Genomic DNA, 20,481 nt, shown 5'->3' with positions numbered 1-20,481 from the left:
ATATATATATATATGTATATATACATACATATGGAGCCAAGGACAAAGGAATAAGGGTGGAGACATAGACTAGACCATGTATTAAAAGGCCCTGAATAGAATGGGGGTGTGGCTTTGGGGGACATAGTGCATTCAAAAACAGTCATAAATTCACCAGAATCAGATAGCCAGTCTCGACCAGATAAGCTGTTGACTCAAAAGTGAAATGAGCCACCCTGAGCTTTCCTGTTGGGCTGATCCCAGGACTAGGAGCATGACGAGCCAACTAGTAAAAGTCATGACAAGGAACAACTCTACCAAGAGTGAGCATTTGCCTGTTTCAAGGATCCATCTGAATGCACACACATAGGAACACACACACATCTGGACGGGGCAGGGCGGCCTCAGAGAGAGGCCCTAGGAGCAGGGTCTGGGGCTCTGACGGTGTGCCAGTGCTGCACCACATGCACAGCTGCCCACACCAGGGGCTGCTCCTGCACACCTTCCTCCAGCTCTGCCACCCTCTGGGGCAAAGGTGCCAGTGTGGAGGATGGGGGGGGGGGGGGTGCGCACTTACAAGGAGGAACCAATCTGGACCCAACTCTCAGAGTTCTGCTCCAGCATCTTGGGACTCACCTGGCCCAGTAGTGTGGGGACAGCCACTGAGCACAGGAGAGCCTCTGGCTCTAGCCTGCCCCTCCGAGGTGACAGTTTCCAGCATGCCCTGGGAAGGGGTGGCTTTGCCCTCCTCAGCTGCAGCTCTGCCCCAAAGCCTCTGGGCACACAGATTGCACAGGGATAGGTCCACACAAGGACACCCCTACAAACCAGAACAGGTAACTTTTATCACCTAACTTCATAGAGAAGGAGGAAGCTAAGCAAAATGAGGAGAGAGAGGAATGATATTTTCATTGTGTCAAATGAAACAATAAGAAAAAAACAAAACATGAAAAAATCAGATTTGAGACAGAGATTAATAATTTACCAAAATAATTTACCAGAATACAGAATCATAAGAAGAATGCTACATTAACTAGGGAATAGAACATACTAACATTCACAGTGTAGGGGTTCCAGAAGCAGAAGAGATGGAGAAGAGAGTCGAAAATGTAGGTGTGATGAAATTGTGGCTAAAATTTTCCATTAACCTGGGACTTTCCTGGTGGTCCAGTGGTGAGGACTCTGTGCTTCCACTGCAGGGGGTATGATTCTGAACCTGGTTTGGGAACAATCTTGTAAAGGTGATTAAAATCTTGAGATGCAAGATATTCTTGGTTTCCCTGGTAACCCTAATATAATGACAAAGTCCTTACATGTGTGACCTGGGAGAGTTGTAGTCAAAGAGAAGGTGGGAAGATAGGAGCATTAGATAAAAGATTCTAAGATGCTATAGTCTGTCTCTGAAGATCTCGGTAGAGTCTACAAGATGAAGATGGAAGAGTTCTCCTGTTCAGTTTCTCAGTTGTGTCCAACTCTTTGCCACCCCATGGACTGCAACACACCAGGCTTCTCTGTCCTTCACTATCTCCCAGAGTTTGCTCAGATTCATGTCCACTGAGTCTGTGATGCCATCCAACCATCTCACCATCTGGCATCCCCTTCTCCTCTTGCCCTCAGTCTTCCCCAGCATCGGGGTCTTTTCCAATGGGTTGGCACTTAGCATCAGGAGGCTAAATATTGAACTTCAGCTTCAGCATCAGTCCTTCCAATGAATATACAGGATTGATTTCCTTCAGGATTGACCAGTTTGATCTCCTGGCTGTCCAAGGGACTCTGAAGAGTCTTCTCTAGAACCAAGTTTGAAAACATCAGTTCTTCAGGGCTCAGCCTTTTTTACAGTCCAACTCTCACATTCATACATGACTACTGGAAATGCCATAGCTTTGACTCTACAGAACTTTGTCGACAAAGTAATGGCTCTGTTCTTAAACAGGTTATCTAGATTTATCATAGTTTTTCTTCCAAGGAGCAAGCATCTTAATTTAATGGCTACAGTCACCATCTGCAGTGATTTTGGAGGCCAAGAAAATAAACTTTGTCACTGTTTCCAAGTTTTCCCCATCTATTTGCTGTGAAGGGGTGGAACCAGATGCCATGAACTTAATTTTTCAAATATTGAGATTTAAGCCAGTTATTTCTCTCTCCTCTTTCACCTCCATCAAGAGACTCCTTAGTTCCTCTTTGCTTTCTGCCATTAAGGTGATGTCATCTACATATCTGAGGTTACTGATATTTCTCCCAGCAATCTTCAGCCCACATTGTGATTCATCGAGCCCAATGTTCCACATGATGTACTCTGCATATAAATCAAATAAGCAGGATGACAATATATGGCTTTGATGGACTCCTTTCCCAATTTGGAATGAATCCATTGTTTCGTGTCCAGTTCTAACTGTTGCTTCTTGGCCTGCATACAGGTTTCTCAGGAGCCAGGTAAGGTGGTCTGGGATTTCCATCTCTTTAAGAATGTTCCCCAGTTTGCTGTGATCCACAGAGTCAAAGGCTTTAGTGTAGTCAATGAAACAGAAGTAGATGTTTTTTCTGGAATTCTCTTGCTTTTTCTATGATCCAATGGATGTTGGCAATTTGATCTCTGGTTCCTCTGCCTTTTCTAAATCCAGCTTGTATATCGGGAAGTTCTTGGTTCACATACCATTGAAGCCTAGCATCAAGGATTTTCAGCATTACCTTGCTACTATGTGAAATGAGTGCAATTGTGCAGCAGTTTGAACATTCTTTGGCATTGCCCTTCTTTGGGATTGGAATGAAAACTGACCTCTTCCAGTCCTGCGGCCACTGCTGAGTCTTCCAAATTTGCTGGGCTACTGAGTGCAGCACTTTTACAGCATCATCTTTTAGAATTTGAATAGCTCAGCTGGAATTCCATCACCTCCACTAGTTTTGTTCATGCAAAGCCCTCTTAACTTTGCATTCCATGATGTCTGGCTCTATGTGAGTGATCACACCATAATGGTTATCCCTGTCACTAAGGCCTTTTTTAGTATAGTTCTTCTTTGTATTCTTGCCACTTTTTCCTAATCTCTTCTGCTTATCTTAGGTCATACCTTTCTGTCCTTTATTGTCCTCATCTTTGCATGAAATATTCCTTTGGTATCTCTAATTTTCTTGAAGTGATCTCTAGTGTTTCTCATTATATTGTTTTCTTCTGTTTCTTTGTACTGATCATCTAAGAAGACTTCCTTACCTCTCCCAGCATTCCTTGGAACTCTGCATTCAGATAGGTAAATCTTTCCCTTTCTCCTTTGCCTTTTGCTTTTCCTCTTCTCTCAGCTATTTTAAGGTCTCCTCAGATGACCATTTTGCCTTGTTGCATTTCTTTTCTTGAGATGGTCTTGATTACCCCCTCCTATATAATGTTACAAACCTCCACCCTTAGTTCTTTTCTATGGCACTCTATGGCACTCAATCTTTCAGATCTAATCCCTTGAATCTTTTCATCATTTCCACTGTATAATCATAAAGAATTTCATTTAGGTCATTCCAGAATGGCCTAGTGGTTTTCCCTTCTACTGGAGGGAGCAGTCCCACTGTTACCAAAACGGTGTGTGTGTCGGTGGGGTGCAGCTGCTCGTTGTTTCAAATCCAATAATCAGGCCAGGCTGGTGGAAAGGAAAGTTTGTTTGATTTCAGATTCCAGCAACTGAGCTGTTGGTGTGGCAGACATCGATCCAAAGCCCGACCCCCCTCCACTTCACCCAGTGGGGCCAGAGCCCTTATAGACAGAAGTGATAGTGGTGCTATATGCAGAAACAGCACAGTCAGCTCTGACAGTCATCTTCAAATTGGTCATCAGTGGTCTGACCCGTGTCATCTTGACTGTTTTATGTACATTAGTCTTCAGTTCCAGGACCCATTTGTTTGCATTTCTTGAGGCCATTATTCAGAAGTGTGGCAGCTTATGTCATGGATATATTCTGGTCATCATGTGGTTAACTTCTCCACCTGGTGTTCTAGGATCTATATGGCAGCTCACAGGATATGGTTCACAATATTATCTCTAGCCCTTGAGAAAGAGCTGAAGGTCCTTGATTATGCTTAATGACCACACGGTTATTATTTAGTCTCTTTTGACCTTTTTCCTTTGTGTCTACATTTCTCAATTCTCTGATTAAACTTATTCTTTGAAGTTTTCCACAAAGAGCAGGGAAAGGACATGGTACAGGGGCAAGGAACAAAAGATTCTGCTTCATTTCACCACTCATCAGCAAAAAATTGGGTTAAAGATTTACTGAGCATTGCCCCGCCAACCAGAGAAAGACTTTCCCTACAGACAGTCCCTCCCATCAGGAAACTTGCACAAGCCTCTTATCCTCGTCCATCAGAGGGCAACACAGAAGAAGCAAGAATTTCAATCCTATGGCCTCCAGAATGAAAACTACAATCACAGAAAACTAAACAATGTGATCACATGGATCAAACCTTGTGTAACTCATGAAACTATCAGTTACACAAACCTTGTGTAACTCATGAAACTATCATGCCATGCAGGGCCACCCAAGATGGACAAGTCATGATGGAGAGATCTGATGATGGAGAAGGAATGGTGAGCCACTTCAACATTCCTGCCTTGAGAACCCCATGAACAGTATGAAAAGGCCAAAGTATATCATACTGAAGGATGAGACCCCCTGGGTTGGTAGGTGTCCAATGTGCTACTAGAAAAGAGTGGAGAAATAGCTCTAAAAGGAATGAAGAGGCAGAGCCAAAGCAGAAACAACACCCAATTGTGGATGTGTCTAGTGGTGGAAGTAAAATCTGATGCTATGAAGAATAATATTGCATAAGAACCTGGAATGTTAGAACTCTGAATCCAGGTAAATCGGATGTGGTCAAACAGGAGATCGCAGGAGTAAACATGGACATTTTAGAAATCAGTGAACTAAAATGGATGGGAAATAGTTGAAATTAATGCAACTGACCATTATATCTCCTACTGTGGGCAAGAATCCCTTAGAAGAAAGGGAGTAACCCTCATAGTCAACAAAAGAGTCCAAAATGCAGTATACTTGGGTGCAATCTCAAAGATGACAGAATGATCTTGGTTCATTTTCAAGGCAAACCATTCAACATTACAGAAATCCAAGTCTATGCCCCAACCACAAATGCCAGAGAAGCTGAAGTTGATGTGTTCTTAGAAGACTTAAGAGACCTTCTAAATCTAACACTGAAAAAAGATGGCCTTTTCATTTTAGGGGACTGGAATACAAAAGTAGAAAGTCAAGAGATACCTGGACTAACAGGCAAGTTTGGCCTTGGAATACAAATGAAGCAGGGCCAAAGCTAACAGAATTTTTTCAAGAGAATGCTCTGGTCTTAGCAAACACCCTCTTACAACAACACAGGATCTGTTCTCTAGTATCTGTATAAGGCAAGGAAATGGATTTTCCCCTATAACCTCCAGAAAAGAATGCTGGCCTGGTGGCACTTTGACTTTAGCCCATTGAACCGCATTTTGAATTTCTGACCTCAGGATATGTAAACTAATACATTGCTGTTGTTTCAAAGCACAAATTTTTGGTCATTTGTTATACCAGCAGTATTAACTAAAATGTGGTTCAAATCAATCCCACCTCCATCTGCTGTATCATAGGTTTTCCTCTCTCTGCTGGACTGTTCCTCTGACCTCAGACGCAGGTGGTCATCTCCCATAACAGGGAACCTTGTCTTAAATTCCACTTTCTCTTTCAGCACCTGCCCAATTCCATGGTCCTCATTACAGCAACGTCTTTGAAAACCGTATATACTCTGTTTCTCATTGGTCTCTTCACACCATTTCTTGAACTTACTCTACTCAGGGTTTGCCTTCACCACTATCAAAGCGCCACTTGACCTTGCCAAGGTTAACTGCCCAATCCAATGGTCCGTTTCAGTCTTCTCTTATTTGTCCACTTGGAAGCACTGGACTCTTTTCGCCTCCAATCATACCCTTCATGTGCTTTCTAAGAACAGTCTCTCCCACCTCACTAGCCTCTCCTTCTCTGCCTCTTTTGCTGGTTCCTCCACTTTTTCTTTTTTTAAGGAAAAACTAGCTCCTCAATACTGAGTTGTCATGAAGCTTAACATCCATGTCTATACTCACTCACTGTATGACATATTATCTCCAATTTTCTAGTTTCTTGGCTTCAAGTGGCAACTAAATTTGAGAAACCACAAATACAAATATTTTAGCTGACCTTTTTCTCTGATAGACTTCTATGTCCAACTGTATGCATGCATCTTCACTGAGTACCTAAAGGCATCTCAAAGATACCTATAATTGAATATATATAATTGAACTCCTAATCTTCCCACAAAAATGTGTTCTCCCCACATTGTCTCCAGCTGAGAAAATGGCATCTCCTTTTCCTATCCCTTAAGCACAAATGTTGGGGTTCAGCTTTGATTCCCCTTTTCCTTTCACTTTATGCCCAATACGTTAGACAGTCTGGTTGATGCAGCCCTTAAAATATATCCCTACTCTAACAACTTTGACCACACTTACTATTCCTTCTGTGGTCCACGCAAGCATCATCTCTCACCTAGATTCCTGTAGAGTCCTAAAAGAGGGCTCTTTTTTCTCTCTTTCTTCTCAATATAGCAACCAGGGTAATTTTTTTTTAAAAGCATCTCTGTTCATGTAACTACTCTGTTCAGATCCCAAAATATCATTCTCCATTTCTCTCAGAGTAAAATCCTTTCAAAAACCTACATGATACAGACCCAAGGTCCCAGTGGCTCTCTGGGCCTTCTCTTCAGCTCCTGTCTCCCCACCTCACTAAGTAAGCTCCACCCACATCAGCTGACTTGCTGGACCTTAAATGTTACATAAACGCTCGATTTTCCTGAACTTGGTGTTTTCTGTTCCAGAGTAATGAAGTGAGCCACTATCTCTATGTTGCAAGGCTGTTTCTTGTACAAATGAAAAGTTGTGTGGGATGAAGAGTAGTTGGTGTCTCTGCCTAACAGATGTACAGAAGTGGGAGAGATTGTGCAGAAGTATCTCCAACAGGCACTTACCCAATTCTAACAGCTTAATTCTTCTGATGTCATTCACAGCTTTGGTCCACTAGACTATAAACTCAAGAATTTCTCATTTAAAATAATATTTATTGATAAAACCATGTGTTTCTAAAGAATATTCAGTAAAGTTTTGCTGAATTAATGAATGAATTGCAACAAGTGAATCAATGGCAAAATATATAAAAACTCATCAAAACGCTAAACATGGGCAAACAATTAAAAAGTTAAATAAATTAATAAGATGTGCTGCTTTATAGTAAGCAAAATATAATACTGGATTTTTTAAGTCATATTTTTATTTTATCAAGATACTTATGTTAAGTTAAAAACAAGTAGACAAGTTGTAGATTAAAGATCTTTTCTCTTTGTAAATCAAAATACACACGTATTTCTACAGGAAAATCATAAAGTTAAGGCACCAAATTTAAGTATTATTAAATGGGTTAATCACAGCTTATCTTTATACTCTATCACTTCCATTCTGTTTTCCAAATTTTCTGCAATTTGTATTTTTTAATTTTGAAAAAAATAGTATTCTTACTTTGAAGTCTTTATTGTTTCATAAACTTTTTATTTTTTTAAGGAAAGGCAAGCTCTGAAACATTCAAACACTTCATTTAAGCACCTTCACCAAGTACAAAAATCCTCTTTATAGTCCTAAAAGCATGTAATTCTCAAAGAATCAGAGTGAGAGCTGAGAGTCAATATTCTTCAGAAAATGAATACTCAGGATGGCCAACACCACTGAAAGAGAAGAGGAGGGTTAATTAATCAAATCTGTCATGTTGTCAAAAGCTGCTACTCTATAGATGCAGTCAGGATATATTTGTCTAAATCTATAAACACATCCCTCCTTCTCCCCTGACAAGCACACAGGCAGGTGTCTGCTCCATGTGCACACGGCACCCGCACGTCCAGTCCCAACATTCACATGTGATATTCACTCCATGGTGACAGGTAGTTTACAATTTATATGGGAGCGCAAGACCTAGGGCTAACTGTGGAAGTCATTTCAGACACAGGTGGAACGCCTGACTCTTTTTCACACATCTATCAATAAGCAGATACTGAGCAGCCCCCAAAATACAGAGTGCCTCCACTAAGGAACTTGTCATCAATCAGAGCACTACCATATGCACCTGAATAATCAATCAGATAGCTCAAAGTGGGATTATTATTTTTTTTATTTATAATGGAGGAAACCACTGGTGACTCACTAATTACTATTACTACTTTTTTCCTTTTTTCCATGTTTCTACTTTTCTTTCAGAATCTGTCTTTTTCAATTCAATTCATTAAAGAATGCATTTTAAGAGATTCCAGGCACCAGGGGCCTGGCTGTGGACCCAAGCCCACAAAGATAAATAAGTCTAGGCACTCACAGCCTAATGAAGGAAAACATACAACTATAAGTAAAACTCTTTAAGTACAGAAAAGTAACTTTCCACCTTTTTTTCCAATTATCATGTCTTTTATCAGAAGCATGATACAGCTATACAAACAATAGGGAGAGTTTTGACATCTTTCATTGGAGACAAAATCTTCATTTCTCCAATAATTGGTATTCCCTTCTCTCTAAACTCCCTTCCAAATTCTCCCTGTTTGATTAGCCTTCTGTCTCTTCAATCCTGACATCCTCATGCAGTAAATAGGCAGCTGGAATCCCATGTCAGTGACTAAATCAAAGTCAAGAAGGTAGAGGCTCCCCAGGGGATGGACCCCTGATGGACAAATACAACAGTGGTGTGAGTCTTGACTCAAGAAACCAGAGAGACCCAGATGATCTTACCTGAGTGTGTCCTGCTAAGCAGTCACTCACTGGAGGGTCAGTTAAGCTCAAGATCTACTTGTAATTCAGTTTTGTGAGATAACAAGGATGAGGACATGGAGTTGTAATAGGGAAGAAAGGACAATGAAGAGATTAATTTGAAAGAAATGGATAGTGTCTTGGTGAATAAATTCTTATTAGGGAGAATGTCCCCAGACACTTAGGGGACAGGCTGGGGCAGGCCCATGTGACATCGTAGCACTAATGGATGTTGGCCTTTCTAGGACCCTCCTCCATAAAAACATCCACATACATTTTATAGTTGTGTTGGGGTTAACATGATTGCAGGCTTTCTAGGTGGCTCAGTGGTAAAGGAACCATCCATCTGCAAAGCAGGAGACATGGGTTTGATCCCTGGGGGGCAAGATCCCCTGGAGAGGGAAATGGTAACTCACTTCAGTATTCTTGCCTGGGAAATCCCAGGGACAGAAGAGCCTGGTGGGCTATAGTCCATGAAGTACCAAGAGTTGGAAACAAGTGAGTGACTAAAAACAACAACAAAACTTGAATGCAATTCATGATGGATTCATTATTATACAGTTATTATTAATACAATAATCTTCCCCTGGTATAAAAAGAAATAAAGATTAAACATGTTCAAAGAACACTGAAAGAATACTGAGCTCAGGCACTGTGCCCTCTGTGTCTACTGGGTCCCTCAAACCTAAGAGGAGGTACACCAGGCACAGGGATTAGGGTACAAAGTAGTGAAATCACCATGATGTCAACCAGGGGATTTTACTGATAGGCTGTCCTGAGCCCCTATCACATTTCTGTTGGTGAGAAATGGAGCCCTGGAGGAAACCTCTGGTCTGAGGTCTGTAGAAAACCCCTGGTAGATTCCTAAGCTGGAAATCAGAACTGGCTTCCTAGAATTAAACTTTTACAAAGCTTAGTTCCCCTGCTGACCTGCCTGCTACAGAAAACAGTGTATGTGTGAAACACCTGCAAGTCACTGAGGGTAGAAATTCATAATATCTCATATTTCTGTTGATGCCATCAATCGCCTTCATGTCTTCTGGAGTCAGTTCAAAGTCAAACACCTCCCCCAAGGAGCTGGCCTCCCCCTGGGGACTGGAGGACTTTCCAGCTGGATGGAGACAAGAAGAGGGGACAGGGAAGCCATGTCTGTCCTCAGCTTCCAGGTGAGCAACCTAGGACCCTCTGCTGAGTTCTCACCTCTCCTTCCCACACCTTCTCCTTCTCAGTCCACCTCAAAAAGATTACAGCGCATCAGTTGCTTATCTTTCTAAGTGAATTACTTGAGACAAAAAACGAAAAATCTAAACTCGTTTTTTTCCAAACACACTGCTTTAGACACTCCTGACTCGATAATGAACCTGAGCTGGCGTTTGACTGATTGCCTCTCCCCAACACGCCCTAAGGGTGACAGCATTCAGCTGAAGCAGTTTGGGGAGGAGACTCCCCTTGAAAGCCTGTTCAGGAATCTGATATCAAACTACTCATTATCTATGAAGAAATCTAACAAAAACTATATAAATGCCTTTGTGGACAAAGCTATGAAAAGTACTTAAACATTAAGGAACAACAAATTATTAAAAATTCACATCATAATAATGAAATGAAAAGCTCAATTTTATAAAGAAATTAATTTTCTCCAAAGTGATCTCGTGTTTCAATGCAACATGAACCAAAGACTTAAACACATATTCTCTTGTGGAAGTCAGTATAGTGATACTAATATTAAATGAGAGAAGAGCTAGTCAAAAGCAGTTAAGACATCCTTAAAATAGAAGAACATACCATACTGAAAAGCAAGACTTATTTTCGCTTTAGTAACACAGTACAGAAAGCTGAGTAGTTAAATAGAAAGGAGTGGGCAGAAATGTACTTATGGACACTTTATATATGACAGAATTGACAATGAAAATCTGTGGGAAATATGGGCACTTGCTGTTATTCAGTCGCTCAGTGTGTCCAACTCTTTGCGACCCCAAAGGAAGAGATATTCCCCCACTCACTGACTGGCAATCTTATGACAGTGCTGAGACGGAGACTTATTCTAGCCAATTGTATATGAAAAACTACACAGAGAGGTGTTCAGCATCCTCTGACAAGAGCCACATCCACCTGCTAAAGCAGAACTGCCAAGCTGCTCTGCACTGAAAATGCACAAGAGAGCCCAGCCAAGAGAGCTGAGTGCAGGCTGTTTGCCAAACCACAGAATCAAGAGATGCAGAAGTGATCTCTGCATTAAATCCTGAAACTGGGGAGAGTTTCCTCTACAGCTATGGCTAAAGTACAATAATAGTCTCCTACACAGAAGTCAAAAGAGAAACAGCATAGCTAAAGTTAACAAAGTCTTGAAGAGAAATTTCTCAAAGACAGCAACTCAAAAATATTAAATGTGTGAAGATGAAAATATATTAGTACTCAGGGAAATACAAAATATAACCATAATGATTAGGAGGTTAAAGAATGCTGCCATAATTTTTGAGTCCCCAAATTTACATGTTGATGGTGTTATAAATAGAAACTTTGGGGGTGATTAGATCATGATGGCAGAGCCCTCATGGATGAGATTTCAACAATATCATACTCATAAAGGACATGTTGGAGAGAGCTGTTGTCCACTCCACCATGTTAAGATACAAGGGAAGCCTGTGACCTAGAGGAGAGCCCTCACCTGATCACACGGGCATCCTGACCTCAGACCTCCAGCTTCAGAACTGTGTGAAACAAATTTAGTATTTTTCCCAGCCACTCAATCTGTAGTATTTTGTTACAGTAGTTCAAACAGTCTTTAAAAACCACATAATGAAATTTTATCAATTGAGAACAGAGAAAATAAGATATCATTTACATGAGGTAACAGAATAAATTGTTTATATAACTCTGAAACTAAGATCTCTATTTTCTGTCCAACCTTAACCCTATCTAGCCATACTGTCTCTCCTGTTGCCAAATCTGGAGGAGAAAACCATCAGGAATATACACAAGGTATTCATGTACAGGGAAGAACAAATAACTTGTCTTGACTCAAGTATAGTCTTGAGAGCTGGACAAAGAATGACCCTTAGGAAAGATATTCCTTACAAGCCCTCTGCCCAGAGCCCTGCTCATCACCTGTATGTTCTCATTGATCCACTTCTTATTGTTACCCTTGGCCAGAACCACAACCCCACGTTGTATCTGGTAGCAAAGGACAACCAGAGTGGCGTTTTCTTGTGCTTTTTGGTAATGGCACAAAGAACTGGTTCCTCCAAGAGAATGGGCATGTCCAAGTTCACCCTGGAAGGAAATCCAGAAATGCCAAAGAGCTGAGACTGAATACTCAGTTTGTAGGTAGGCTTCCCATACAGACCAGATAGGTAGACTCTAAACCAGAGCTTCTGAAAGTGTGGTCCAAGGACTGGCATCATCACTATCAACTAGGATGTAGTAATAAATATAAATTCCATGGCTGAGCTGAAGACAAACTGAACAGAACTTCAACTGTGTCACCTCCCAGTCTGTGTTTACAAAGCTCTGCAGGTGACTCAGATGCATTATTGGGTAGAGACCAGATTGCCAAATTTCGTATATTCTCTTTAATTCTCAGGGATTGCTTTTCTTCTAAAATCAAGGGCATGAATAGAAAAACAGATGGAAAAGACCAGGAATTGTTTTAAAATTTAACTTTTCAAAGTATTTATAAAAATTGAGTAGTCTCAAAATAAGAGACATTTATTTTATTATTATATTTCTATAGATGTCAAAGAAATGCTTTAAATTGAAATTTTTTATAACATGATAGACATAGGAGTTACATATTATTATCCCAATTTTAGATATGAGATAAGTGAGGATTGCAATATATATTTTTAGAAATATGTTCAGTAGTCAATAAGTAAATCATGACATAAGATTGTGTCTCTGGCCTCAACTGGGGGACTCTATATAGATTTCAATGCAGACATTTGTTATTGATAAGTTGACAATCTAATACAACATAGAAAAAATGGCTGTGTAATGGGAAGATAAAAAAGAAGGATTCATTTCATCCCTCCCCTCTCTTGCCTCTGCCTATGAGAGTTATCAGAGTACCATATAATTTAAAATATTTCATCAAAAATTGAATTTTATGGAAACTCCCAGGTGTCTTCAATAGGATTCAATACCATTCTTTTACTCGTTGGGATCTCAGAGCACCACAGGCAACAAGAACAATTCCATGTGACTTGCAGAAATCCAACAGTTTGCTCTAGTTGAGATAAGGGTGACATTCCACCTGTAGAACACCCACAGAGAAGAATGTCAGATTATATTCAAAGGCAATATTAATATAACAGAGAAAGACGAAAAGATTTCAAAGGCTAAAGACTACATCATTAAATGTAAATTGGAAATGTCAACATCAACAGGGAAATTGAGAAAAGTGTATTTATACAGTTAATTTTATGATAGACATGTATGGCAGAACCAGTGCAAGATTGAATAATCAAAAGCTGGGCTCTACATTTGAGTAGATGTTCCTGAGTAGATGTTCATAGATTGTTAGTATCACCTTGAGCTTTTAACTTCACCCTCTAAACTGGATGATTTTCATTACCTGCAACACATTTTTCTGAACTGTGCTCCCTGTTTAAGACTCCTAAATGCTGAGACACCAAGACCAAGAATTCAGACATCAGAACCCCACACAAACTCTTAACACCCATCTCAGCTGATTTGTTACTTTATTAATTTACTTCTGATTCCATGTTTTCCTCATCTTCCTTCCTGTATGCAGATTGCTCCAGGGCACTTTCCCCTCCATCTGGTCATCCTTTCATCTCAAGGAAATGCCTCCTTCCTCTAGTTCTGGGTTCTACCCACAGTTTAGAAGGAAAGCATTCCACTTTTGCACCCAGAATTTTGTAAACAGAGATACTGTTATAGATTCTATTCACACCACCATAGAGGCCCTACTCTCTAGAATCATCTATCTACAAAGGTCGGATGAACAGGAGGGGAGGATAGACAGACATCTGGCTCCAGGACAAGAACGAGGTTCTGAAGAGCATGAGGGAGAGGAGCCGAGCTGCTCACCTGGTTGCAGACAGACTTGTACTTGAGTCTCAGCTTGTTCAGGATCTTCTCCAGCTGCTTGTGGTTGCAGTTGGACACCCCAATGGACTTGGTCAGCCTGTATCCTTACACATCTCCAAGACCTGAGAGGGAGGGGTGGTGGACAGTCACATGGAATGGGCAATAGAACAAGAATTAATGCTGAAAAACATCAGTAATCACACTCATTCATCAAGAATTACCCTTGACTATCAAGAAGAAAAATTGGGAAGAAGGTCATGATATAAAAAGAAAAACTACTGCCCCACCTTAGAAAAACTCCTGAGAAGTCATATCACATAGAAGGAAAAAGATGGCTGTCTAAACTGTCCCAAATTCTCTTCCTCCGTTCCTCTCTGTGAACATCTCAGCAATGGTTTCCTCCACACAACTCCAGCATCCATTCCCTTAGATTCATGAGCTTCTGAGTCTGATGGTCCACAGCCCATTCTCACAGGTGGAAGAAATGAAGGAGGTTCCCCCTCTGCTGACTCCTCCCCTGGTTCTCACCTCCCTGGACTCACCTCCCACATACGAGAGAGATCCACTGAGTCAAATATCAGTTTTCCATTTTCATCTTTGGGGGATAATTCCTCCCCTGGCTGGAATAGAAGCAGTCATTTATGTCACAAAATAATTTATCTGCATTTAGCCAGGTTGCCAGGCACCAGGGATCAAACCTCCATCAGGTAGGTTTACAAATTTCTAAATACCAGTGTTTGCAAAGTGATTTGCATATATGGAGTTGTCAGCAATACCTTTAGGAAGGAGGCTTATCCCAATCTCTTACACTCAATATACATTGTAATAAATACAATTTTTCTAGGTCCTAAAAGGGACTCACAGTGACTTCTCTGTATTTTGTCTGCTTCATGTACTTGCCTATTTTGAAATGCCTTTTTGGGCTGGAAATGGCAGTAAGTTACATGACATAATTTCCAGAATAAAAATTGCAGTCTTCATATGGCTAGATATCAGAAATTCTTTTCCCTCTGAGCATCAGGTGCCCTAGGGCAGACATGTGAATTGCAAGGCTATCTTTAGGTGGATATGGGATGTGGACGATCCAGACATGCACTCTAATATTCATGACCATGAGCCTTGAACTGCCCCAGGGTCATATTTGCCACCAATGCAAAATGTTCAGTAAAAAATAAAGTAAATCATGAGTAGTATCCTCTAAGGGATAGAAGAAAGGAGACATTTCTGAACACTGCTACAAATCCTCAAATCTTTCTGTGTCTGGTACTTGCCATCTACATAGTCCACTAAGCGATTTTGCATTAGGTGGCTTGAGTTTATTTCTGTAACTTGAAATCAAGAGTTCTAAGTAAACCATGCTTAATGGCTAAGTGCAGTCTACAAACCTCATCGTGAAGACAGGCAAGAGTGTAAGCAATGTCTCCCTACTTCCTATACAGTTAAGAGATTTGACTCACCCAGAGGAAGCACCACCAAATCTGCTCAACTTGAAAGAGTAAAAGACAAGATTAACTCATAATGTTCAATGTAAGGCAGTGTCAACCTCACCATGGCTGCACCAAACTCTTGGTTCATGAATTTCACAGACACTCAGGAGTCATATCCAGGACTTTGTTCAGAACTGGCTGATTTCTGTTTCCTTTAATTTTTCAGGCAGAGCCTCAGATTATTACTGCCTTTCTATGGGATCCATGTAAGGGATTCAAAACCCAGTAAAAAGATGATCACAAATAATTATTTGGGGGATTCTACTCTAGTGTAATCGTCCCTTCAACCTACTAAGACAAATCTTTATTCAACCATCCCTGCAAGTTGATACACATTCTAACACAAGATATAACATTGATGTGATCACACAAATTTCTAACCTTCAGAGCCACTGGAAAATTAATAATATAGAGATCGACGTAGTCCAGTTGAAGATTTTTTGGTGACTTTTCCAAGGCTGGTTGGACCAACTCTGGTCGAAGGGAAGTTAACCAAAGCTGTAGAGGTTAAAGAATGAAAGTTGATTAATAATAAACTAGGTAAATTTTTTTTTTTGTCTTACTGCATGGTTTGTGAGATATTACTTCCCCGACCAAGGATGGAATCTTGGCTCATGGCAGTAAAGCACCAAGTCTTAAGCACTGAACCACCAGGGAACTCTAATACTTTAGGAATATACCAATAAGCATAGTTCAGCAAACAACTCCTAACCAAAGGACCCTATTATGTAATTGTCAAAAGTGATTGGCACAATCACTTGCACACGTGCACACACACAATACACACAGTACCTTTGAAGTGCAGAATATGTCTTCTCTCTTCACAGTGCCATCTTCAAGCTTGCTTTGAATTACCTGGCCAATCTCCTATTCATTTTGGTAGGCATGAGCACAGTCAATATGGTGGAACCCAACCTCTATAGCGAATGGGGTGAATTCCAGAGCATCCCTCTTAGCAACCTACATAAGCAACAAAGGTAGAAGTTGAATATCCACATAAGATATTGCTAGACACAAGCTTTGATCTTCCCAAGAATCAACTTTTTTCTGTGTCTTTGATTAGTTCTGTATGTGTAGTAATGAACCCATGACAGTTTCCCTTAACATTCCTAATAAGTAATTAAATGAAAACTACCCAGGAACCCTTCAACTTCAGGTGATCAGTGGCTGGATTGCTGGTATCAGAGGATGGCAAAACCACCTTTAGGTTCAGTGACTTGATGAAAGAACTCAAAGGACTCAACAAAATGTTGTAGTCATGAATATGATTTATAATGTGAGGTGTTTGAAGCAAAATGATCAAAGTTACAAGGTGCCTAGTAAAGTATCAAGAACCAAGGTAAAAGATTCTAAGACTTCTACCTAGCAGTGAAGCCACACAGAATACACCCCCCAAAAAAATGACTGTATCTTTTCAAGGTGTACAATGTGATATTCTCATATAGGTTATTCTTGTTATTTACTTGCTTAGTCGTGTCTGACTGTTTGCAACCCCGTGGACAGCAGCACTCCGGTTTCCCTGTTCTTCGCCATCTCCCAGAGTTTGCTCAAACTCATGTCCATCGAGAGAGTAATGCCATCAAACCTTCTCATCCTCTGTCCCCTCCTTCTCCTCTTGCTCTAAATCTTTCCCAGAATCAGGGTGTTTTCCCATGAGTTATCACTAGCATCAGGTAGCCAAAGTATTGGAGCTTCAGCTTTAGCATCAGTCATTCCAAGGAATATTCAGGGTTGATTTTCTCAAGGATTGACTAGTTTGATCTGCTGGCTGTCCAAGGGACTCTCAAGAGTCTTCTCCAACATCACTGTTCAAATGCATCAATTCTTTGGTGCACAGCCTTCTTTATGGTCCAGCACTTACATCCATACACAAACATGACTACTGGAAAAACCATAGCTTTGACAATATGGACCTCTGTGGGCAAAGTAATGTCTCTGCTTTTTAATACACTGTCCAAGTTTGTTATAGCTTTTCTCCCAAGGAGTAAGTGTCTTTTAATTTCCTGGCTACATCCATTCACATTAATTTTGGAGACCAAAAAAAAAGAGTCTGTCACTGTTTCCATTGTTTCCCCATCTATTTGCCATAAAGTTATGGGACAGGATGCCATAATCATAGTTTTTCAATGTAAGCCAGGTTTTTCACTTTCCACTTTCATCTTCATCAAGAAGCTGTTTAATTTCTCTTCACTTCTGCCATTATGGTGGTGTCATCTGCACATCTGAGGTTATTGATATTTTTCACGGCAATCTTGATTCCAGCTTGAGCTTCATCCAGCCTGGCATTTCTCTGGATTGTACTTACTCATGTAAGTATCCACTCTTAATAATTACCACAAGCAAGCTAGTAAACAGAAGCACTACCTCACATAGCTACCTTTTGGAGGTGCTTGTAAGAAGATTTATATCTAGTCTCTACAAAATCTGAAGATATAACCCATAATTTTTAACTATGGGCTTCCCTGATGGCTCAGAGGTTAAAGCGTCTGCCTGGAATGCAGGATACCCGGGTTCAATCCCTGGGTTGGGAAGATGCCCTGGAGAAGGCAATGGCAACCCACTCCAGTACTCTTGCCTGGAGAATCCCATGGAGGGAGGAGCCTGGTAGGCTACAGTCCATAGGATCGCAATGAGTTGGACACAACTGAGCGACTTCACTTTCACTTTCACTTTCAAACTTGCTGTACATCAGGTCTCCAGAATTATGCATCTTATAACTGAAGGTCTGTACCCTTGACTAACATCTTTCCGTTTTTCCCAGTCTTGTCATCAGCCTCTGCTCACCATACCTCTACTCTCTCTTCTACAAGTACCACTATTTAGGATTCCACCTACAAGGATATCATGCAGTATTTGTCTTTCTATTTCTGGCTTACTTAGCTTAATGTTCTCCCAGTTATTCTGTGTGATTGCAAATGGGTTAACTTTGTCTTCAATGCTCAATAATATTCCATTTCTTTTTATGTGATTCAAAATCTTTCCCATTTCAAGGAGGTAGATAATTGGTATAACACAGTTCTGCTGGGTCTAGTTCTGGTTTTTCTTAAATGCACGGACATTTGGGAATGGGCTTCCCTGGTGGCTCAGATGGTACAGAATCTGCCTGCAATGCAGGGGACCTGGGTTCAATCCCTGGGTTGGGAAGATGCCCTGGAGAAGGGGAAGGCTACCCACTCCAGTATTCTGGCCTGGAGAATTCCATGGACTGTACAGTCCATGGGGTTGCAAAGAGTCAAACGTGACTGAGTGACATTCACTTTTGGGGATGTACCTGGGAATGAGCCCATGAGCTTCAGTAACAGCCCTTTCACTTTCCTCCCCTCAACCCAGTGTGCTCTACGAAGTAAACAAATTCTGTCTTCTATCAGCAAAATGTCTCTTAATAATTTTTCCATTTTAAAAATTAGAATAGTGAGCCTCAAAGTATAAGTCCAGTCCCTTGTCACATCTATTCTAAATGCAAGATAGAAAACTTTCTAGCTTCCAGTCTAGAGACTTGTCCACTAGCCCCTATTTGACCAAGCACTGCAGACCATACTTTAATAAAAACACATTACAAAACCCCAGGATACATCACAAAATCTGGCCTGTAAGATTGCATCTTATCCCCTCTAGTGATACTATGGTTCCCATCAGAAGAAGTTTCCAAGCAGAAACAGAAGCACAAGGCAAAAAGCATCTGGAGTGTTTCTTGCCTGGCACCAAGCAGGTATCCCACAGTAGAAAAGCAATTCTCTTCCATTAATTTTCAGTCATCTCATCTTCAGGACCTTCCACTTCAAATACTTCTCTGGGTCCTGTATTATTGGAAGCAGGAAAGAGCTCTTAAACTAATAAAATGTACAGAGAAAACTTGCAACTGCAGTCACCCACAAAGGAAAGCAGCTGACAGTCAGTGATCTTGACAGCCGAGTCTCACCTCTTCTGCCAAGCTGGAAAAGAGACAGAAACTGGAGGGGAACCCAGACCCAGAGTAATCTACAGGGAGCACAGTTTCATACCCTGATGCAGAGTGAAGACTGAATGCTCTCTCCTCTTTCCTAGGGCATAGTTCTGGCCCCGTAAGTGGAATGATGTGATCCTCCCAGAGTTGCACAGGAGCTCAGTGCTTGACAACCCAAGTCTCTTTCACTCATGTTACATCCACTACTATTTATATCTTGACCCACAACCACCCAGGTTACTTCTGGAGGTGTATAGGTTCCAAATCCCAGGACAGGAATGAAGTGGCCATCATTAAGTTTCACTCTCTGGCTTTTGGGATCCATTGCCTATTTCTCCTTGGAGTAAGCAGACTGATGTTTTCCTTCTTCCTTCACAGGTTAGGAATAACAGGAAGGTAACACCCCAGCTGCACCATCCAATGTTAGCAGATATATTGTAGGAGGAGCATGATTAAACCAGTGCCCATTGAGTAAGAACAGGATTGAAATCAGTTAGCTTGTTTGCTTTTTTTTTTTTGCAGTAGAACATTATTATATAATGATGATATAAGCTGAACAGTTATTGACCATATTTTAGACTAGAAACTTCCACAAGAGCAATATTTTTTATTTTTCTATTACAAAGCCAATCTCGATCAAACATCAGTTGAAACAACAGTCTACAGTACAAACATACACACATACACAAATCACACAATCTCAAAGCATTTATAAGCATTTTTGAAAATGTAATCCCTTTATAAAGAATCAAAACTTCAAATGAAAATAAATTTGCCTTTTTACATTTTCCACTAGCAAAATTATTATGCTTTACAGACCTGAATGGTGAAATCCTGAATATGATATGGAAACCAGAAATTTTGGCAAAGAGCTTATTGGAAGTTAATTATTAATAGTTTTAGGATATCGTGTGCAGTGTGCAAAGAGACTCTAGTGTTTATACATTGTACTTAGTTATATAACTCTAATAGTACTCTCATAATGTAACAGACACATATTTTACATAATTTACTAACTGTTCACATTGTTCATAAAAGAAAAACCTATAAACAAAATACAACAAATTTGGAAATAGTAATGGAAATTGTGATGCACTTATAGACGGGGATATTGTGAAGACAAATAAAATTTAACATGTTCAGCAATGTCAGCAAAATGGTGAGATGGGAGGACTGAAGTCTCCCATGGAAAG

General features: G+C 40.5%; 1 pseudogene; it reads right to left on the bottom strand.

Annotated features, from left to right (window-relative positions):
* Nucleotides 1-952: 952 nt before the first annotated feature.
* On the bottom strand, nt 953-20,240 carry LOC109568086 (dihydrodiol dehydrogenase 3-like; annotated as a pseudogene).
* Nucleotides 20,241-20,481: the final 241 nt, after the last annotated feature.

Source organism: Bos indicus, chromosome 13, assembly GCF_029378745.1.
Source record: "Bos indicus isolate NIAB-ARS_2022 breed Sahiwal x Tharparkar chromosome 13, NIAB-ARS_B.indTharparkar_mat_pri_1.0, whole genome shotgun sequence".
Taxonomy (NCBI): domain Eukaryota; kingdom Metazoa; phylum Chordata; class Mammalia; order Artiodactyla; family Bovidae; genus Bos; species Bos indicus.
Note: the sequence above shows the minus strand (reverse complement) of the source record. Positions and strands in the feature narration are given on the sequence as shown.